Source organism: Phalangium opilio, unplaced genomic scaffold (genome assembly GCF_054372755.1).
Source record: "Phalangium opilio isolate 3A_F unplaced genomic scaffold, DU_Popi_V2 ptg001675l_1, whole genome shotgun sequence".
Classification (NCBI taxonomy): Eukaryota; Metazoa; Arthropoda; class Arachnida; order Opiliones; family Phalangiidae; genus Phalangium; species Phalangium opilio.
In genome coordinates this window covers 1,771,286-1,792,951 of record NW_028324261.1, presented here as the reverse complement: position 1 = coordinate 1,792,951, position 21,666 = coordinate 1,771,286, and the positions used below count along the sequence as shown (strand labels likewise).

Here is a 21,666-nt window from a genome sequence, read left to right as displayed (position 1 = left end):
TACGAGCGAGCAACCTTCAACTCACGAGTTCAGCAAGATGGCGAACCGGTAGAAGAGTTTATCACCGCGTGTCGAGCCCAGATTGAGAAATGTGCCTACGGAACTCTCCAAGACGAATTGCTGAGAGACCGAATAGTAGTCGGGGTGCGAGACAAAGCCCTGTCGGAAAAAATGCAATTAGACGGAAACCTTACACTGGAGAAAGCGATCTCAACCGCCCGCCATGCCGAAGAAGTTCGCCGACAACAACAAGAATTAAACGCAGGAAGTTATAAAAACGGAACTCCGGCTGTTGTCGAAAAGCTTGGCTCTCGAAACACCTCTCAGACGAAGGAGAACAGGCGACCAAGAGCAACTCATCCTTCAAGACCAATTCAACGCGATCAAAAGGTTACTTCAGATACCTGCAAGAAATGCGGAATGTTCGAGAAACACAATCGAGAGCGATGCCCAGCATATAGAGCAGTTTGCAGGAAGTGTAAGAAGATTGGCCGCTACGAGCGTGTGTGTCAAAGGTCAACCACCAACTACAATCGTGAGGTCACATCGCAAATGATCTCTGTGGATGATGATGACTCAACGCCAATGGATACGTTCTTGGGAAAAGTCAGCAGCGACGAGATACAAGATCGTTGGATGGTAAACATTAGGATTAATGCAAAACAAGTTCAATTCAAGATAGATACCGGCGCGGACGTTTGCGTATTACCAGACTCGCTGTACAAGGCGAAATTTCAAGACTTAGCACTGAATAAATCTGACCGACGTCTGTTTGGACCAGGGAAGACCTTGATTAACTGCAAAGGTTTCATTGAAGCCTACCTGTCAAGTAGAGATACCACCATCCATGACAAGGTCTATGTCATCGACCAATTGCAAGTTCCACTTCTAAGCCTCAGAGCAAGTGAAGACCTGAAAATAGTTCAAAGAATCGATGAGCTGCAACTCACGGAGACGAGTATAAGACCAAAGGACCATTATCCTCAACTATTTACCGGCTTAGGACGAGTCAAACGAAGCTACAAACTGAAGCTGAAACCGAACGCAGTACCGTATGCAGTGACGACTCCACGTCGAGTTGCGATTCCTTTGATGTCACAAGTCGAAGCTGAATTGAAACGAATGGTGGACTTGGGAGTAATCCGGAGAGTCGAGGACCCCACAGACTGGTGCGCTCCCATGGTGGTCGTGAGAAAGGATTCTGGCGAATTAAGGATATGCGTGGATTATACGCAACTGAATAACTACGTACAACGTGAACGGTACCAGATACCGGCTGTAGACCATACGCTTGGACGACTGGCTGGAGCCGAGATCTTCTCAAAACTTGATTGTAATTCCGGTTATTGGCAGATACCGCTACATCCGGACTCCATATTACTAACGACTTTCATGACGCCATTTGGAAGATATTGCTGCAATTGCCTGCCCTTTGGTTTAACATCTGCATCCGAGCACTACCAAAGCCAAATGTCTTCGTATATTGAAGGCGTCAAGAACACAGTTTGTCATCAGGACGACATTCTAGTATGGGGCAAGGACATGGCCGAACATGATGAAAACCTAAAGGAAGTTCTCGAAAGATTGAAAGACCAAGGAGTCACGCTCAATGAAAGGAAATGCCTCTTTGGAGTCAAAATTCAAATTCAAATTCAAATTCAAAATGTTTATTTTTTACTTATCATTACATATACAGTTTGCTACGGGGCTAAGTCACATTGTGACTTGTAAGCCCCGTGCCTATCTGCTTAATTTAATACAACAATTTAATTTAAAAAATAGATTTAACAATGGTGTATTATAATAATTAGTGTTAAAGATTCATGAAAAAAGAATTAATGAATTTATGTTATATCCACTTAAAATTGAACAGTGGCATGGTATATTATAAAAAATTTAACAAAAGGATCAAGTTTTTGGGGCACGTAATAGACAGTGCCGGGATCAGTCCAGACGAGGAGAAGGTTCGAGCCATAGTCGAGATGAAATCACCATCTGATGTCGCAGAGCTACGTCGTCTATTAGGAATGGTAAATTATCTTGGAAAGTTCATTCCCCGAATGGCCGAGCAGCTTAAACCACTAAGTAGTCTATTGAGCACCAAGAACAGCTGGATTTGGGGCCCAAGTCAAGAAATGGCCTTCAAATACCTCAAGACGACACTCACAAGCAAGCCTGTTTTGGGTATCTTCGATCCGAGGAAGCCAACAGTAGTATCCGCCGATGCGTCAAGCTATGGGATTGGAGCAATACTTCGACAAGAACAAGCCAATGGAACTTACAAAGTCATTGCCTATGCCTCGAAGACGTTATCCTCGACAGAACAACGCTATGCGCAGATCGAGAAGGAGGCGTATGCATTAACGTGGGCATGCCAGCGATTTGAGGATTTCATAACGGGTATAACAATAAAGCTAGAAACTGATCATCAGCCCCTTGTTTCCATATTGCATTCGAAACAACTGGACGATTTATCTCCGAGACTGCAAAGGCTACGTCTACGCATGATGCGATACTCGTACAAGGTCTCCTACGTGCCTGGAAAATCCTTAGTTGCCGCTGATACATTGTCTAGAGCTCCGTTGATAGACGTTGACGACAACGAGCTACAACAAGAAATTTCTGCTCACGTACAGTTAGTAATGATGAACCTACCCACTACAGATCCAAAGCTTGCGGAAATTCTTCATAAACAACAGGAAGATGCTACATGCAGAACATTACAACGTTACCTCGAACATGGATGGCCGGAGAAAAAACTCGTACACAGTAGTTGTAATGACTACTTCAGCTACAGGCATGAAATCACCATCCAAGACGGAATCATCATGAAAGGCAGCAGACTGCTCATTCCAAGTTCCATGCGTCCAGAAATAATGGATCGAATTCATCAAGGTCACATGGGAATCGTCAAATGTCGAGAAAGAGCCAAACAATCCGTCTGGTGGCCTGGAATTTCACGGGAAATCGAAGATAAGGTGAAAAGATGCGAACGATGTCTCAAAGAATCAGTCAACTTTCATGAGCCCTTAAAGCCAACAAGCTTACCCGAACGACCATGGCAAGCAGTTGCCATAGATATGCTACATCATGGGAGAAAATGGTACCTGGTCATGATGGACTACTACTCAAAATATCTGGAATTGGCTCGAATGAAAGATCAAACTACAAAAACTGTCATCGAGATCATCGAAGATATATTTGCACGACACGGAATTCCAGAGGTGGTCCGCAGCGATAATGGCACTAATTTATCAGCGACAAGAACCTTGGAATTCATCGCATTCTCCAAGAAATATGGATTTCGATCTATCACGAGCAGCCCAAGATATCCTCAAAGTAATAGGTTCGCAGAAGCAGCAGTAAAGACAGCGAAATCCATTTTAAAGAAATCTGACAACATCCCTTTGGCACTGTTGGCGTACCGATCTACACCGACGTCCAATGGTTTCAGTCCAGCACAAATGCTTATGAGTCGCCATCTCCGAACAACGCTCCCATTACCGTCAAACATGCTTGTCCCGACGATCTTATCAGCAGAACGTATCAAAGAAACATCACTAACGCAGAAAAAAACTCAGAAACGAAATTACGACCAACGCCATAGAGTCAGAGAGCTACACAAATTAGATCTTGGGAAAAGGGTATGGATAACCGATTTACGCAAAGAAGGAACCGTTTTCGAGAAAGCAGAGGAGCCCGGATCATATATAATCGAGACGTCTAAAGGAAGGATTCGAAGAAACCGGTTCCATCTAGTTCCCCTACCGGACAGTCATCAAAATCACAAAATCAAGTCTTTCACTCCGGAATCGAGTATTGGCCCAGAGGACGTCATAGATCCACCAAACATCATTGATCGAGAGGAACCTGTCTCTGAGCCAGCCCACGACAATCATCCATGCAATGCTGAAAACCTTCAAGATACCGACAGAGAGAACTTGCGAGCTGATCCATCTGAGTCCAATACCACGAGGTCACCGGAAAGTACGAATAAGAGAAAGACAAGAAGCAAATTGCCAAAAGACGACAAAGGGACAGTAACACGATCCGGAAGAATCTCAAAGCCATCGACTAAGTTAAATTTATAAAACGCATTCTTATTTGTATAAAAAAAGGGGATGTGACATTATGCTTTGTATTATTAGTAGGCCAGTTTATGAACAGCCCCATATTAGCTTAATGTCTATTATTTATCTAATCTCTCGTGTATAAAAAGGCCCCCTCTCTGTGTTAAAAATTCAGTCTATCTCGGACCTCGATCATGTATAAATCATTGTAAATAAAACCATAGTTTTAAAGTATCAACTCCTGTGTAGTCGTACAAACACACAACAATAAGTTATGACTTTTTACGTTACATCTGAGACCCTACAACACCTCTCCCAGGTGGGCTCGAACCACCATCCTTTCGGTTAACAGCCGAACGCGCTAACCATTGCGCCAAGGAAGCCCAAAAATTAAATGGTAGTCAGGTATTGTGGAAAAACTTTGGCTTTCTACGTTACATTTGAGATCCCACAACACCGCTCCCGGGTGGGCTCGAACCACCAACCTTTCGATTAACAGCTGGACGCGCTAATTATTGCGCCACGGAAGCCCAAAAATTAAATGTTCGTCAGGTATTGTGGAAAAACTCTGACATTTTACGTAACATCTGAGACGTCACAACACCGCTCCCGGATGGGCTCGAACCACCAACCTTTCGGTTAACAGCCGAACGCGCTAACCATTGCGCCACGGACGCCCAAAAAAAATGGTCGTCAGGTATTGTGGAAAAACTTTGGCTTTCTACGTTACATTTGAGACCCCACAACACCTTTCCCGGGTGGGCTCGAACCACCAACCTTTCGATTAACAGCTGAACGCGCTAACCATAGCGCCACGGGAGCCCAAAAATTAAATGCTCGTCAGGTATTGTGTAAAAACCTTGACTTTTAACGTCACATCTGAGACCTCACAACACCACTCCCGGATGGGCTCGAACCACCAACCTATTGGTTAACAGCCGAACGCGCTAACCATTGCGCCACGGAAGCCCAAAAGTTAAATGCTCGTCAGGTATTATGTAAAAACCTTGACTTTTTATGTCACATCTGAGACCTCACAACACCGCTCCCGGATGGGGTCGAACCACCAACCTATTGGTTAACAGCCGAACGCGCTAACCATTGCGCCACGGAAGCCCAAAAATTAAATGGTCGTCATTTATTGTGCAAAAACTTTGGCTTTCTACGTTACATTTCAGATCCCACAACACCGCTCCCGGGTGGGCTCGAACCACCAACCTATTGGTTAACAGCCGAACGCGCTAACCATTGAGCCACGGAAGCTCCGAAATTAAATGGTTGTCAGGTATTGTGGAAAACCTTGACTTTTTACGTCACATCTGAGACCTCACAACACGGCTCCCGGATGGGCTCGAACCACCAACCTATTGGTTAACAGCCGAACGTGCTAACCATTGCGCCACGGAAGCCCAAAAATTAAATGGTCGTCAAGTATTGTGGAAAAACTTTGGCTTTCTACGTTACATTTGAGATCACACAACACCGCTCCCGGATGGGCTCGAACCACCAACCTATTGGTTAACAGCCGAACGCGCTAACCATTGAGCCACGGAAGCTCAGAAATTAAATGGTTGTCAGCTATTGTGGAAAAACTTTAGCTTTCTACGTTACATTTGAGACCCCACAACACCTTTCCCGGGTGGGCTCGAACCACCAACCTTTCGATTAACAGCTGAACGCGCTAACCATAGCGCCACGGGAGCCCAAAAATTAAATGCTCGTCAGGTATTGTGTAAAAACCTTGACTTTTAACGTCACATCTGAGACCTCACAACACCACTCCCGGATGGGCTCGAACCACCAACCTATTGGTTAACAGCCGAACGCGCTAACCATTGCGCCACGGAAGCCCAAAAGTTAAATGCTCGTCAGGTATTATGTAAAAACCTTGACTTTTTACGTCACATCTGAGACCTCACAACACCGCTCCCGGATGGGGTCGAACCACCAACCTATTGGTTAACAGCCGAACGCGCTAACCATTGCGCCACGGAAGCCCAAAAATTAAATGGTCGTCATTTATTGTGCAAAAACTTTGGCTTTCTACGTTACATTTCAGATCCCACAACACCGCTCCCGGGTGGGCTCGAACCACCAACCTATTGGTTAACAGCCGAACGCGCTAACCATTGAGCCACGGAAGCTCCGAAATTAAATGGTTGTCAGGTATTGTGGAAAACCTTGACTTTTTACGTCACATCTGAGACCTCACAACACGGCTCCCGGATGGGCTCGAACCACCAACCTATTGGTTAACAGCCGAACGTGCTAACCATTGCGCCACGGAAGCCCAAAAATTAAATGGTCGTCAAGTATTGTGGAAAAACTTTGGCTTTCTACGTTACATTTGAGATCACACAACACCGCTCCCGGATGGGCTCGAACCACCAACCTATTGGTTAACAGCCGAACGCGCTAACCATTGAGCCACGGAAGCTCAGAAATTAAATGGTTGTCAGCTATTGTGGAAAAACTTTAGCTTTCTACGTTACATTTGAGACCCCACAACACCTTTCCCGGGTGGGCTCGAACCACCAACCTTTCGATTAACAGCTGAACGTGCTAACCATTGCGCCACGGGAGCCCAAAAATTAAATGCTCGTCAGGTATTGTGTAAAAACCTTGACTTTTTACGTCACATCTGAGACCTCACAACACCGCTCCCGGATGGGCTCGAACCACCAACCTATTGGTTAACAGCCGAACGCGCTAACCATTGCGCCACGGAAGCCCAAAAATTAAATGGTCGTCATTTATTGTGCAAAAACTTTGGCTTTCTACGTTACATTTGAGATCCCACAACACCGCTCCCGGGTGGGCTCGAACCACCAACCTATTGGTTAACAGCCGAACGCGCTAACCATTGAGCCACGGAAGCTCAGAAATTAAATGGTTGTCAGGTATTGTGGAAAAACTTTGGCTTTCTACGTTACATTTGAGATCATACAACACCGCTCCCGGGTGGGCTCGAACCACCAACCTATTGGTTAACAGCCGAACGCGCTAACCATTGCGCCACGGAAGCCCAAAAGCTAAATGCTCGTCAGGTATTGTGCAAAAAACTTGACTTTTTACGTCACATCTGAGACCTCACAACACCGCTCCCGGATGGGCTCGAACCACCAACCTATTGGTTAACAGCCGAACGCGCTAACCATTGCCCCACGGAAGCCCAAAAGTTAAATGATCGTTAGGTATTGTGTAAAAACCTTGACTTTTTACGTCACATCTGAGACCTCACAACACCGCTCCCGGATGGGCTCGAACCACCAACCTATTGGTTAACAGCCGAACGCGCTAACCAATGCGCCACGGAAGCCCAAAAGTTGAATGCTCGTCAGGTATTATGTAAAAACCTTGACTTTTTACGTCACATCTGAGACCTCACAACACCGCTCCCGGATGGGGTCGAACCACCAACCTATTGGTTAACAGCCGAACGCGCTAACCATTGCGCCACAAAAGCCCAAAAATTAAATGGTCGTCATTTATTGTGCAAAAACTTTGGCTTTCTACGTTACATTTCAGATCCCACAACACCGCTCCCGGGTGGGCTCGAACCACGTACCTATTGGTTAACAGCCGAACGCGCTAACCATTGAGCCACGGAAGCTCCGAAATTAAATGGTTGTCAGGTATTGTGGAAAACCTTGACTTTTTACGTCACATCTGAGACCTCACAACACGGCTCCCGGATGGGCTCGAACCACCAACCTATTGGTTAACAGCCGAACGTGCTAACCATTGCGCCACGGAAGCCCAAAAATTAAATGGTCGTCAAGTATTGTGGAAAAACTTTGGCTTTCTACGTTACATTTGAGATCACACAACACCGCTCCCGGATGGGCTCGAACCACCAACCTATTGGTTAATAGCCGAACGCGCTAACCATTGAGCCACGGAAGCTCAGAAATTAAATGGTTGTCAGCTATTGTGGAAAAACTTTAGCTTTCTACGTTACATTTGAGACCCCACAACACCTTTCCCGGGTGGGCTCGAACCACCAACCTTTCGATTAACAGCTGAACGCGCTAACCATAGCGCCACGGGAGCCCAAAAATTAAATGCTCGTCAGGTATTGTGTAAAAACCTTGACTTTTAACGTCACATCTGAGACCTCACAACACCGCTCCCGGATGGGCTCGAACCACCAACCTATTGGTTAACAGCCGAACGCGCTAACCATTGCGCCACGGAAGCCCAAAAGTTAAATGCTCGTCAGGTATTATGTAAAAACCTTGACTTTTTACGTCACATCTGAGACCTCACAACACCGCTCCCGGATGGGGTCGAACCACCAACCTATTGGTTAACAGCCGAACGCGCTAACCATTGCGCCACGGAAGCCCAAAAATTAAATGGTCGTCATTTATTGTGCAAAAACTTTGGCTTTCTACGTTACATTTCAGATCCCACAAAACCGCTCCCGGGTGGGCTCGAACCACCAACCTATTGGTTAACAGCCGAACGCGCTAACCATTGCGCCACGGAAGCCCAAAAATTAAATGGTCGTCATTTATTGTGCAAAAACTTTGGCTTTCTACGTTACATTTCAGATCCCACAACACCGCTCCCGGGTGGGCTCGAACCACGTACCTATTGGTTAACAGCCGAACGCGCTAACCATTGAGCCACGGAAGCTCCGAAATTAAATGGTTGTCAGGTATTGTGGAAAACCTTGACTTTTTACGTCACATCTGAGACCTCACAACACGGCTCCCGGATGGGCTCGAACCACCAACCCATTGGTTAACAGCCGAACGTGCTAACCATTGCGCCACGGAAGCCCAAAAATTAAATGGTCGTCAAGTATTGTGGAAAAACTTTGGCTTTCTACGTTACATTTGAGATCACACAACACCGCTCCCGGATGGGCTCGAACCACCAACCTATTGGTTAACAGCCGAACGCGCTAACCATTGAGCCACGGAAGCTCAGAAATTAAATGGTTGTCAGCTATTGTGGAAAAACTTTAGCTTTCTACGTTACATTTGAGACCCCACAACACCTTTCCCGGGTGGGCTCGAACCACCAACCTTTCGATTAACAGCTGAACGCGCTAACCATAACGCCACGGGAGCCCAAAAATTAAATGCTCGTCAGGTATTGTGTAAAAACCTTGACTTTTAACGTCACATCTGAGACCTCACAACACCTCTTCCGGGTGGGCTCGAACCACCAACCTTTCGATTAAGAGCTAGACGCGCTAAATACTGCGCCACGGAAGCCCAAAAATTAAATGGTCGTCAGGTATTGTGGAAAAACTTTGGCTTTCTACGTTACACTTGAGATCACACAACACCGCTCCCGGGTGGGCTCGAACCACCAACCTATTGGTTAACAGCTGAACGCGCTAACCATTGAGCCACGGAAGCTCAGAAATTAAATGGTTGTCAGCTATTGTGGAAAAACTTTAGCTTTCTACGTTACATTTGAGACCCCACAACACCTTTCCCGGGTGGGCTCGAACCACCAACCTTTCGATTAACAGCTGAACGCGCTAACCATAACGCCACGGGAGCCCAAAAATTAAATGCTCGTCAGGTATTGTGTAAAAACCTTGACTTTTAACGTCACATCTGAGACCTCACAACACCGCTCCCGGATGGGCTCGAACCACCAACCTATTGGTTAACAGCCGAACGCGCTAACCATTGCGCCACGGAAGCCCAAAAATTAAATGGTCGTCAGGTATTGTGGAAAAACTTTGGCTTTCTACGTTACACTTGAGATCACACAACACCGCTCCCGGGTGGGCTCGAACCACCAACCTATTGGTTAACAGCTGAACGCGCTAACCATTGAGCCACGGAAGCTCAGAAATTAAACGGTTGTCAGGTATTGTGGAAAAACTTTGGCTTTCTACGTTACATTTGAGACCCCACAACACCTCTCCCTGGTGGGCTCGAACCACCAACCTTTCGATTAACAGCTGAACGCGCTAACCATTGCACCACGGAAGCCCAAAAATTAGATGCTCGTCAGATATTGTGTAAACACCTTGACTTTTTACGTCACATCTAAGACCTCACAACACCGCTCCCGGATAGGCTCGAACCACCAACCTATTGGATAACAGCCGAACGCGCTAACCATTGCGCCACGGACGCCCAATAATTAAATGGTTGTCAGGTATTGTTGAAAAGTTACGACTTTTCACGCTTTTTCTGAGACCCCACAAATCCTCTCTCGTTTGAGCTCGAACCACCAACCTATTGGTTAACAGCTGAACGCGCTAACCATTGAGCCACGGAAGCTCAGAAATTAAACGGTTGTCAGGTATTGTGGAAAAACTTTGGCTTTCTACGTTACATTTGAGACCCCACAACACCTCTCCCGGGTGGGCTCGAACCACCAACCTTTCGGTTAACAGCTGAACGCGCTAACCATTGCGCCACTGAGGCCCAAAAATTAAATGGTCGTCAGGTATTGTGGAAAAACTTTGGCTATTTACGTTACATTTGAGATCCCAAAACACCGCTCCCGGGTGGGCTCGAACCACCAACCTATTGGTTAACAGCCGAACGCGCTAAACATTGAGCCACGGAAGCTCAGAAAATAAATGGTTATCACGTATTATGGAAAAGTTTGACTTTTCACGCTACATCTGAGACCTCACAACACCGCTCCCGGATGGGCTCGAACCACCAACCTTTCGATTAACAGCCGAACGCGCTAACCATTGAGCCACGGAAGCTGAGAAATTAAATGGTTGTCACGTATTGTGGAAAAGTTTTGACTTTTTACGCTACATCTGAGACCACACAATACCTCTTCCGGGCGGGCTCGAACCACCAACCTTTCGATTAACAGCTGAACGCGCTACCCATTGCGCCACGGAAGCCCAAAAGTTAAATGTTCGTCAGGTGTTTTGGAAAAACTCTGACATTTTACGTTACATCTGAGACGTCACCACACCGCTCCCGGGAGGGCTCGAACCACCAACCTTTCGGTTAACAGCTGAACGCGCTGACCATTGCGCCACTGTAGCCCAAAAATTAAATTTTCGTCAGGTATTGAGGTAAAACCTTGACTTTTTACTTCACATCTGAGACCTCACAACACCGCTCCCGGGTGGGCTCGAACCACCAACCTTTCGATTAACAGCTGAACGCGCTAACCATAGCGCCACGGGAGCCCAAAAATTAAATGCTCGTCAGGTATTGTGTAAAAACCTTGACTTTTAACGTCACATCTGAGACCTCACAACACCACTCCCGGATGGGCTCGAACCACCAACCTATTGGTTAACAGCCGAACGCGCTAACCATTATGTAAAAACCTTGACTTTTTACGTCACATCTGAGACCTCACAACACCGCTCCCGGATGGGGTCGAACCACCAACCTATTGGTTAACAGCCGAACGCGCTAACCATTGCGCCACGGAAGCCCAAAAATTAAATGGTCGTCATTTATTGTGCAAAAACTTTGGCATTCTACGTTACATTTCAGATCCCACAACACCGCTCCCGGGTGGGCTCGAACCACCAACCTATTGGTTAACAGCCGAACGCGCTAACCATTGAGCCACGGAAGCTCCGAAATTAAATGGTTGTCAGGTATTGTGGAAAACCTTGACTTTTTACGTCACATCTGAGACCTCACAACACGGCTCCCGGATGGGCTCGAACCACCAACCTATTGGTTAACAGCCGAACGTGCTAACCATTGCGCCACGGAAGCCCAAAAATTAAATGGTCGTCAAGTATTGTGGAAAAACTTTGGCTTTCTACGTTACATTTGAGATCACACAACACCGCTCCCGGATGGGCTCGAACCACCAACCTATTGGTTAACAGCCGAACGCGCTAACCATTGAGCCACGGAAGCTCAGAAATTAAATGGTTGTCAGCTATTGTGGAAAAACTTTAGCTTTCTACGTTACATTTGAGACCCCACAACACCTTTCCCGGGTGGGCTCGAACCACCAACCTTTCGATTAACAGCTGAACGTGCTAACCATTGCGCCACGGGAGCCCAAAAATTAAATGCTCGTCAGGTATTGTGTAAAAACCTTGACTTTTTACGTCACATCTGAGACCTCACAACACCGCTCCCGGATGGGCTCGAACCACCAACCTATTGGTTAACAGCCGAACGCGCTAAACATAGCGCCACGGAAGCCCAAAAGTTAAATGCTCGTCAGGTATTGTGTAAAAACCTTGACTTTTTACGTCACATCTGAGACCTCACAACACCGCTCCCGGATGGGCTCGAACCACCAACCTATTGGTTAACAGCCGAACGCGCTAACCATTGCGCCACGGAAGCCCAAAAATTAAATGGTCGTCATTTATTGTGCAAAAACTTTGGCTTTCTACGTTACATTTGAGATCCCACAACACCGCTCCCGGGTGGGCTCGAACCACCAACCTATTGGTTAACAGCCGAACGCGCTAACCATTGAGCCACGGAAGCTCAGAAATTAAATGGTTGTCAGGTATTGTGGAAAAACTTTGGCTTTCTACGTTACATTTGAGATCACACAACACCGCTCCCGGGTGGGCTCGAACCACCAATCTATTGGTTAACAGCCGAACGCGCTAACCATTGCGCCACGGAAGCCCAAAAGCTAAATGCTCGTCAGGTATTGTGCAAAAAACTTGACTTTTTACGTCACATCTGAGACCTCACAACACCGCTCCCGGATGGGCTCGAACCACCAACCTATTGGTTAACAGCCGAACGCGCTAACCATTGCGCCACGGAAGCCCAAAAGTTAAATGCTCGTCAGGTATTGTGCAAAAACTTTGGCTTTCTACGTTACATTTCAGATCCCTCAACACCGCTCTCGGGTGGGCTCGAACCACCAACCTATTGGTTAACAGCCGAACGCGCTAACCATTGCGCCACGGAAGCCCAAAAGTTAAATGCTCGTCAGGTATTGTGTAAAAACCTTGACTTTTTACGTCACATCTGAGACCTCACAACACCGCTCCCGGATGGGCTCGAACCACCAACCTATTGGTTAACAGCCGAACGCGCTAACCATTGCCCCACGGAAGCCCAAAAGTTAAATGATCGTTAGGTATTGTGTAAAAACCTTGACTTTTTACGTCACATCTGAGACCTCACAACACCGCTCCCGGATGGGCTCGAACCACCAACCTATTGGTTAACAGCCGAACGCGCTAACCAATGCGCCACGGAAGCCCAAAAGTTGAATGCTCGTCAGGTATTATGTAAAAACCTTGACTTTTTACGTCACATCTGAGACCTCACAACACCGCTCCCGGATGGGCTCGAACCACCAACCTATTGGTTAACAGCCGAACGCGCTAAACATAGCGCCACGGAAGCCCAAAAGTTAAATGCTCGTCAGGTATTGTGTAAAAACCTTGACTTTTTACGTCACATCTGAGACCTCACAACACCGCTCCCGGATGGGCTCGAACCACCAACCTATTGGTTAACAGCCGAACGCGCTAACCATTGCGCCACGGAAGCCCAAAAATTAAATGGTCGTCATTTATTGTGCAAAAACTTTGGCTTTCTACGTTACATTTGAGATCCCACAACACCGCTCCCGGGTGGGCTCGAACCACCAACCTATTGGTTAACAGCCGAACGCGCTAACCATTGAGCCACGGAAGCTCAGAAATTAAATGGTTGTCAGGTATTGTGGAAAAACTTTGGCTTTCTACGTTACATTTGAGATCACACAACACCGCTCCCGGGTGGGCTCGAACCACCAATCTATTGGTTAACAGCCGAACGCGCTAACCATTGCGCCACGGAAGCCCAAAAGCTAAATGCTCGTCAGGTATTGTGCAAAAAACTTGACTTTTTACGTCACATCTGAGACCTCACAACACCGCTCCCGGATGGGCTCGAACCACCAACCTATTGGTTAACAGCCGAACGCGCTAACCATTGCGCCACGGAAGCCCAAAAGTTAAATGCTCGTCAGGTATTGTGCAAAAACTTTGGCTTTCTACGTTACATTTCAGATCCCTCAACACCGCTCTCGGGTGGGCTCGAACCACCAACCTATTGGTTAACAGCCGAACGCGCTAACCATTGCGCCACGGAAGCCCAAAAGTTAAATGCTCGTCAGGTATTGTGTAAAAACCTTGACTTTTTACGTCACATCTGAGACCTCACAACACCGCTCCCGGATGGGCTCGAACCACCAACCTATTGGTTAACAGCCGAACGCGCTAACCATTGCCCCACGGAAGCCCAAAAGTTAAATGATCGTTAGGTATTGTGTAAAAACCTTGACTTTTTACGTCACATCTGAGACCTCACAACACCGCTCCCGGATGGGCTCGAACCACCAACCTATTGGTTAACAGCCGAACGCGCTAACCAATGCGCCACGGAAGCCCAAAAGTTGAATGCTCGTCAGGTATTATGTAAAAACCTTGACTTTTTACGTCACATCTGAGACCTCACAACACCGCTCCCGGATGGGGTCGAACCACCAACCTATTGGTTAACAGCCGAACGCGCTAACCATTGCGCCACGGAAGCCCAAAAATTAAATGGTCGTCATTTATTGTGCAAAAACTTTGGCTTTCTACGTTACATTTCAGATCCCACAACACCGCTCCCGGGTGGGCTCGAACCACGTACCTATTGGTTAACAGCCGAACGCGCTAACCATTGAGCCACGGAAGCTCCGAAATTAAATGGTTGTCAGGTATTGTGGAAAACCTTGACTTTTTACGTCACATCTGAGACCTCACAACACGGCTCCCGGATGGGCTCGAACCACCAACCTATTGGTTAACAGCCGAACGTGCTAACCATTGCGCCACGGAAGCCCAAAAATTAAATGGTCGTCAAGTATTGTGGAAAAACTTTGGCTTTCTACGTTACATTTGAGATCACACAACACCGCTCCCGGATGGGCTCGAACCACCAACCTATTGGTTAATAGCCGAACGCGCTAACCATTGAGCCACGGAAGCTCAGAAATTAAATGGATGTCAGCTATTGTGGAAAAACTTTAGCTTTCTACGTTACATTTGAGACCCCACAACACCTTTCCCGGGTGGGCTCGAACCACCAACCTTTCGATTAACAGCTGAACGCGCTAACCATAGCGCCACGGGAGCCCAAAAATTAAATGCTCGTCAGGTATTGTGTAAAAACCTTGACTTTTAACGTCACATCTGAGACCTCACAACACCGCTCCCGGATGGGCTCGAACCACCAACCTATTGGTTAACAGCCGAACGCGCTAACCATTGCGCCACGGAAGCCCAAAAGTTAAATGCTCGTCAGGTATTATGTAAAAACCTTGACTTTTTACGTCACATCTGAGACCTCACAACACCGCTCCCGGATGGGGTCGAACCACCAACCTATTGGTTAACAGCCGAACGCGCTAACCATTGCGCCACGGAAGCCCAAAAATTAAATGGTCGTCATTTATTGTGCAAAAACTTTGGCTTTCTACGTTACATTTCAGATCCCACAAAACCGCTCCCGGGTGGGCTCGAACCACCAACCTATTGGTTAACAGCCGAACGCGCTAACCATTGAGCCACGGAAGCCCAAAAATTAAATGGTCGTCAAGTATTGTGGAAAAACTTTGGCTTTCTACGTTACATTTGAGATCACACAACACCGCTCCCGGATGGGCTCGAACCACCAACCTATTGGTTAACAGCCGAACGCGCTAACCATTGAGCCACGGAAGCTCAGAAATTAAATGGTTGTCAGCTATTGTGGAAAAACTTTAGCTTTCTACGTTACATTTGAGACCCCACAACACCTTTCCCGGGTGGGCTCGAACCACCAACCTTTCGATTAACAGCTGAACGCGCTAACCATAACGCCACGGGAGCCCAAAAATTAAATGCTCGTCAGGTATTGTGTAAAAACCTTGACTTTTAACGTCACATCTGAGACCTCACAACACCTCTTCCGGGTGGGCTCGAACCACCAACCTTTCGATTAAGAGCTAGACGCGCTAATTACTGCGCCACGGAAGCCCAAAAATTAAATGGTCGTCAGGTATTGTGGAAAAACTTTGGCTTTCTACGTTACACTTGAGATCACACAACACCGCTCCCGGGTGGGCTCGAACCACCAACCTATTGGTTAACAGCTGAACGCGCTAACCATTGAGCCACGGAAGCTCAGAAATTAAATGGTTGTCAGCTATTGTGGAAAAACTTTAGCTTTCTACGTTACATTTGAGACCCCACAACACCTTTCCCGGGTGGGCTCGAACCACCAACCTTTCGATTAACAGCTGAACGCGCTAACCATAACGCCACGGGAGCCCAAAAATTAAATGCTCGTCAGGTATTGTGTAAAAACCTTGACTTTTAACGTCACATCTGAGACCTCACAACACCGCTCCCGGATGGGCTCGAACCACCAACCTATTGGTTAACAGCCGAACGCGCTAACCATTGCGCCACGGAAGCCCAAAAATTAAATGGTCGTCAGGTATTGTTGAAAAACTTTGGCTTTCTACGTTACACTTGAGATGACACAACACCGCTCCCGGGTGGGCTCGAACCACCAACCTATTGGTTAACAGCTGAACGCGCTAACCATTGAGCCACGGAAGCTCAGAAATTAAACGGTTGTCAGGTATTGTGGAAAAACTTTGGCTTTCTACGTTACATTTGAGACCCCACAACACCTCTCCCTGGTGGGCTCGAACCACCAACCTTTCGATTAACAGCTGAACGCGCTAACCATTGCGCCACGGAAGCCCAAAAATTAGATGCTCGTCAGATATTGTGTAAAAACCTTGACTTTTTACGTCACATCTAAGACCTCACAACACCGCTCCCGGATAGGCTCGAACCACCAACCTATTGGATAACAGCCGAACGCGCTAACCATTGCGCCACGGACGCCCAATAATTAAATGGTTGTCAGGTATTGTTGAAAAGTTACGACTTTTCACGCTTTTTCTGAGACCCCACAAATCCTCTCTCGTTTGGGCTCGAACCACCAACCTATTGGTTAACAGCTGAACGCGCTAACCATTGCGCCACGGACGCCCAATAATTAAATGGTTGTCAGGTATTGTTGAAAAGTTACTTTTCACGCTACTTCTGAGACCCCACAAATCCTCTCTCGTTTGGGCTCGAACCACCAACCTTTCGGTTAACAGCTGAACGCGCTAACCATTGCGCCACTGAGGCCCAAAAATTAAATGGTCGTCAGGTATTGTGGAAAGAATTTGGCTATTTACGTTACATTTGAGATCCCAAAACACCGCTCCCGGGTGGGCTCGAACCACAAACCTATTGGTTAACAGCCGAACGCGCTAACCATTGAGCCACGGAAGCTCAGAAAATAAATGGTTATCACGTATTATGGAAAAGTTTGACTTTTTACGCTACATCTGAGACCCCACAACACCTCTTCCGGGTGGGATCGAACCACCAACCTTTCGATTAAGAGCTAGACGCGCTAATTACTGCGCCACGGAAGCCCAAAAATTAAATGGTCGTCAGGTATTGTGGAAAAACTTTGGCTTTCTACGTTACACTTGAGATCACACAACACCGCTCCCGGGTGGGCTCGAACCACCAACCTATTGGTTAACAGCTGAACGCGCTAACCATTGAGCCACGGAAGCTCAGAAATTAAACGGTTGTCAGGTATTGTGGAAAAACTTTGGCTTTCTACGTTACATTTGAGACCCCACAACACCTCTCCCTGGTGGGCTCGAACCACCAACCTTTCGATTAACAGCTGAACGCGCTAACCATTGCGCCACGGAAGCCCAAAAATTAGATGCTCGTCAGATATTGTGTAAAAACCTTGACTTTTTACGTCACATCTAAGACCTCACAACACCGCTCCCGGATGGGCTCGAACCACCAACCTATTGGTTAACAGCCAAACGCGCTAACCATTGCGCCACGGACGCCCAATAATTAAATGGTTGTCAGGTATTGTTGAAAAGTTACTTTTCACGCTACTTCTGAGACCCCACAAATCCTCTCTCGTTTGGGCTCGAACCACCAACCTTTCGGTTAACAGCTGAACGCGCTAACCATTGCGCCACTGAGGCCCAAAAATTAAATGGTCGTCAGGTATTGTGGAAAGAATTTGGCTATTTACGTTACATTTGAGATCCCAAAACACCGCTCCCGGGTGGGCTCGAACCACAAACCTATTGGTTAACAGCCGAACGCGCTAACCATTGAGCCACGGAAGCTCAGAAAATAAATGGTTATCACGTATTATGGAAAAAGTTTGACTTTTCACGCTACATCTGAGACCTCACAACACCGCTCCCGGATGGGCTCGAACCACCAACCTTTCGATTAACAGCCGAACGCGCTAACCATTGAGCCACGGAAGCTCAGAAATTAAATGGTTGTCACGTATTGTGGAAAAGTTTTGACTTTTTACGCTACATCTGAGACCACACAATACCTCTTCCGGGCGGGCTCGAACCACCAACCTTTCGATTAACAGCTGAACGCGCTAACCATTGCGCCACGGAAGCCCAAAAGTTAAATGTTCGTCAGGTGTTTTGGAAAAACTCTGACATTTTACGTTACATCTGAGACGTCACAACACCATTCCCGGGAGGGCTAGAACCACCAACCTTTCGGTTAACAGCTGAACACGCTGACCATTGCGCCACTGTAGCCCAAAAATTAAATTTTCGTCAGGTATTGAGGTAAAACCTTGACTTTTTACTTACCATCTGAGACCTCACAACACCGCTCCCGGATGGGCTCGAACCACCAACCTTTCGGTTAACAGCCGAACGCGCTAACCATTCGCCACAAAGGCCTAAAAATTAAATGGTCGTCAGGTATTGTGGAAAAACTTTGGCTATTTACGTTACATTTGAGATCCAAAAACACCGCTCCCGGGTGGGCTCGAACCACCAACCTATTGGTTAACAGCCGAACGCGCTAACCATTGAGCCACGGAAGATCAGAAATTAAATGGTTGTCACGTATTGTGGAAAAGTTTTGACTTTTAACGCTACATCTGAGACCCCACAACACCTCTTCTGGGTGGGCTCGAACCACCAACCTTTCGATTAAGAGCTGGACGCGCTAATTACTGCGCCACGGAAGCCCAAAAATTAAATGTTCGTCAGGTATTGTGGAAAAACTCTGACATTTTACGTAACATCTGAGACGTCACAACACCGCTCCCGGATGGGCTCGAACCACCAACATTTCGGTTAACAGCCGAACGCGCTAACCATTGCGCCACGGACACCCAAAAATTAAATGGTTGTCAGGTATTGTTGAAAAGTTACGAATTTTCACGCTACATCTGAGACCCCACAAAACCTCTCTCGTTTGGGCTCGAACCACCAACCTTTCGGTTAACAGCTGAACGCGCTGACCATTGCGCCACTGAAGCCCAAAAATTAAATGTTCGTCAGGTATTGTGGAAAAACTCCGACATTTTACGTTACATCTGAGACGTCACAACACTTCTCCCGAATGGGCTCGAACCACCAACCTATTGGTTAATAGCCGAACGCGCTAACCATTGCGCCACTGAAGCCCAAAAATTAAATTTTCGTCAGGTATTGAGGTAAAACTTTGACTTTTTACTTCACATCTGAGGCCTCACAACACCGCTCCCGGATGGGCTCGAACCACCAACCTTTCGGTTAACAGCCGAACGCGCTAACCATTGCGCCACGGACGCCCAAAAAATAATGGTCGTCAGGTATTGCGGAAAAACCTTGGCTATTTACGTTACATTCGAGATCCAAAAACACCGCTCCCGGGTGGGCTCGAACCACCAACCTATTGCTTAACAGCCGAACGCGCTAACCATTGAACCACGAAAGCTCAGAAAATAAATGGTTATCACGTATTATGGAAAAAGTTTGACTTTTCACGCTACATCTGAGACCTCACAACACCGCTCCCGGATGGGCTCGAACCACCAACCTTTCGATTAACAGCCGAACGCGCTAACATTGAGCCACGGAAGCCCAAAAGTTAAATGTTCGTCAGGACAATAAATAAAAATGTACCTCGATTTTTAATAACATTTTCAAAATCGACGTTTCACGGCCAAAGAAGCATATTTTGAGTATTTCTTCACTATTTTCAAATATAACCACTGAAACCATTATTTTTATACTTTTTGCTTTAATTCAAGCAATGTAACGATATTCATTCAAAAAACTGTTAAAATTCAATTTTCAATAAGAAATCGTATTCACGGATTTTGTGTCTTGAAGAAGAAAAACCTGCGATTTTTTCGGTACTTTTTTTGAATGCATTTTTTTCTGGAGAAATTTTTGACCGAATTCAGCTTAATTCCCTATAAAACACTAATTAAAAGTGATATCATCTCCAGAAAAAAAAAATTTCTCCAGAAAAAAAAGCATTCAAAAAAGTACCGAAAAAATCGCAGGTTTTTCTTCTTCAAGACACAAAATCCGTGAATACGATTTCTTATTGAAAATTGAATTTTAACAGTTTTTTGAATGAATATCGTTACATTGCTTGAATTAAAGCAAAAAGTATAAAAATAATGGTTTCAGTGGTTATATTTGAAAATAGTGAAGAAATACTCAAAATATGCTTCTTTGGCCGTGAAACGTCGATTTTGAAAATGTTATTAAAAATCGAGGTACATTTTTATTTATTGTTCAATCGAGATGAAATCACTTTTATTGAGTGTTTTATAGGGAATTAAGCTGAATTCGGTCAAAAATTTCTCCAGAAAAAAATGCATTCAAAAAAGTACCGAAAAAATCGCATGTTTTTCTTCTTCAAGATACAAAATCCGTGACAACGATTTCTTATTGAAAAATTTAATTTTAACAGTTTTTTGATTGAATATCGTTACATTTGCTTGAATTAAAGCAAAAAGTATAAAAATAATGGTTTCAGTGAACATATTTGAAAATAGTGAAGAAACACTCAAAGTATGCTTCTTTGGCCGTGAAACGTCGATTTTGAAAATGTTATTAAAAATCGAGGTAAATTTTTAATTATTGTTAAATCGAGATGAAATCACTTTCAATGAGTGTTTTATAGGGAATTAAGCTGAATTCGGTCAAACATTTCTCCAGAAAAGAATGCATTCAAAAGTGTACCGAAAAAATCGCATGTTTTTCTTCTTCAAGATACAAAATCCGTGACAACGATTTCTTATTGAAAAATTTAATTTTAACAGTTTTTTGGTTGAATATCGTTACATTTGCTTGAATTAAAGCAAAAAGTATAAAAATAATGGTTTCAGTGGTTATATTTGAAAACAGTGAACAAATACTCAAAATGTTTTTCTTAGGCCGAGTTACGTCGATTTTGAAAATGTTATTAAAAATCAAGGTACATTTTTATTTATTGTTCAATCGAGATGACATCACTTTTAATGAGTGTTTTATAGGGAATTTAGCTGAATTCGGTCAAAAATTTCTCCAGAAAAAAATGCATTCAAAAAAGTACCGAAAAAATCGCATGTTTTTCTTCTTCAAGATACAAAATCCGTGACAACGATTTCTTATTGAAAAATTTAATTTTAACAGTTTTTTGATTGAATATCGTTACATTTGCTTAAATTAAAGCAAAAAGTATAAAAATAATGGTTTCAGTGAATATATTTGTAAATAGTGAAGAAATACTCAAAATATGCTTCGTTGGCGGTGAAACGTCGATTTTTAAAATGTT

At 45.5% G+C, this 21,666-nt stretch overlaps 2 non-coding genes across 2 annotated transcripts; both read right to left on the bottom strand.

Annotated features, from left to right (window-relative positions):
* Positions 1-7,903: 7,903 nt before the first annotated feature.
* Positions 7,904-7,976, bottom strand: TRNAN-AUU (transfer RNA asparagine (anticodon AUU)). The gene has a single exon. It is a non-coding gene; the product is annotated as a tRNA-Asn (tRNA).
* Positions 7,977-14,915: 6,939 nt separating this feature from the next.
* TRNAN-AUU (transfer RNA asparagine (anticodon AUU)) lies at positions 14,916-14,988 on the bottom strand. The gene has a single exon. It is a non-coding gene; the product is annotated as a tRNA-Asn (tRNA).
* Between the last annotated feature and the right edge of the window lie 6,678 nt (positions 14,989-21,666).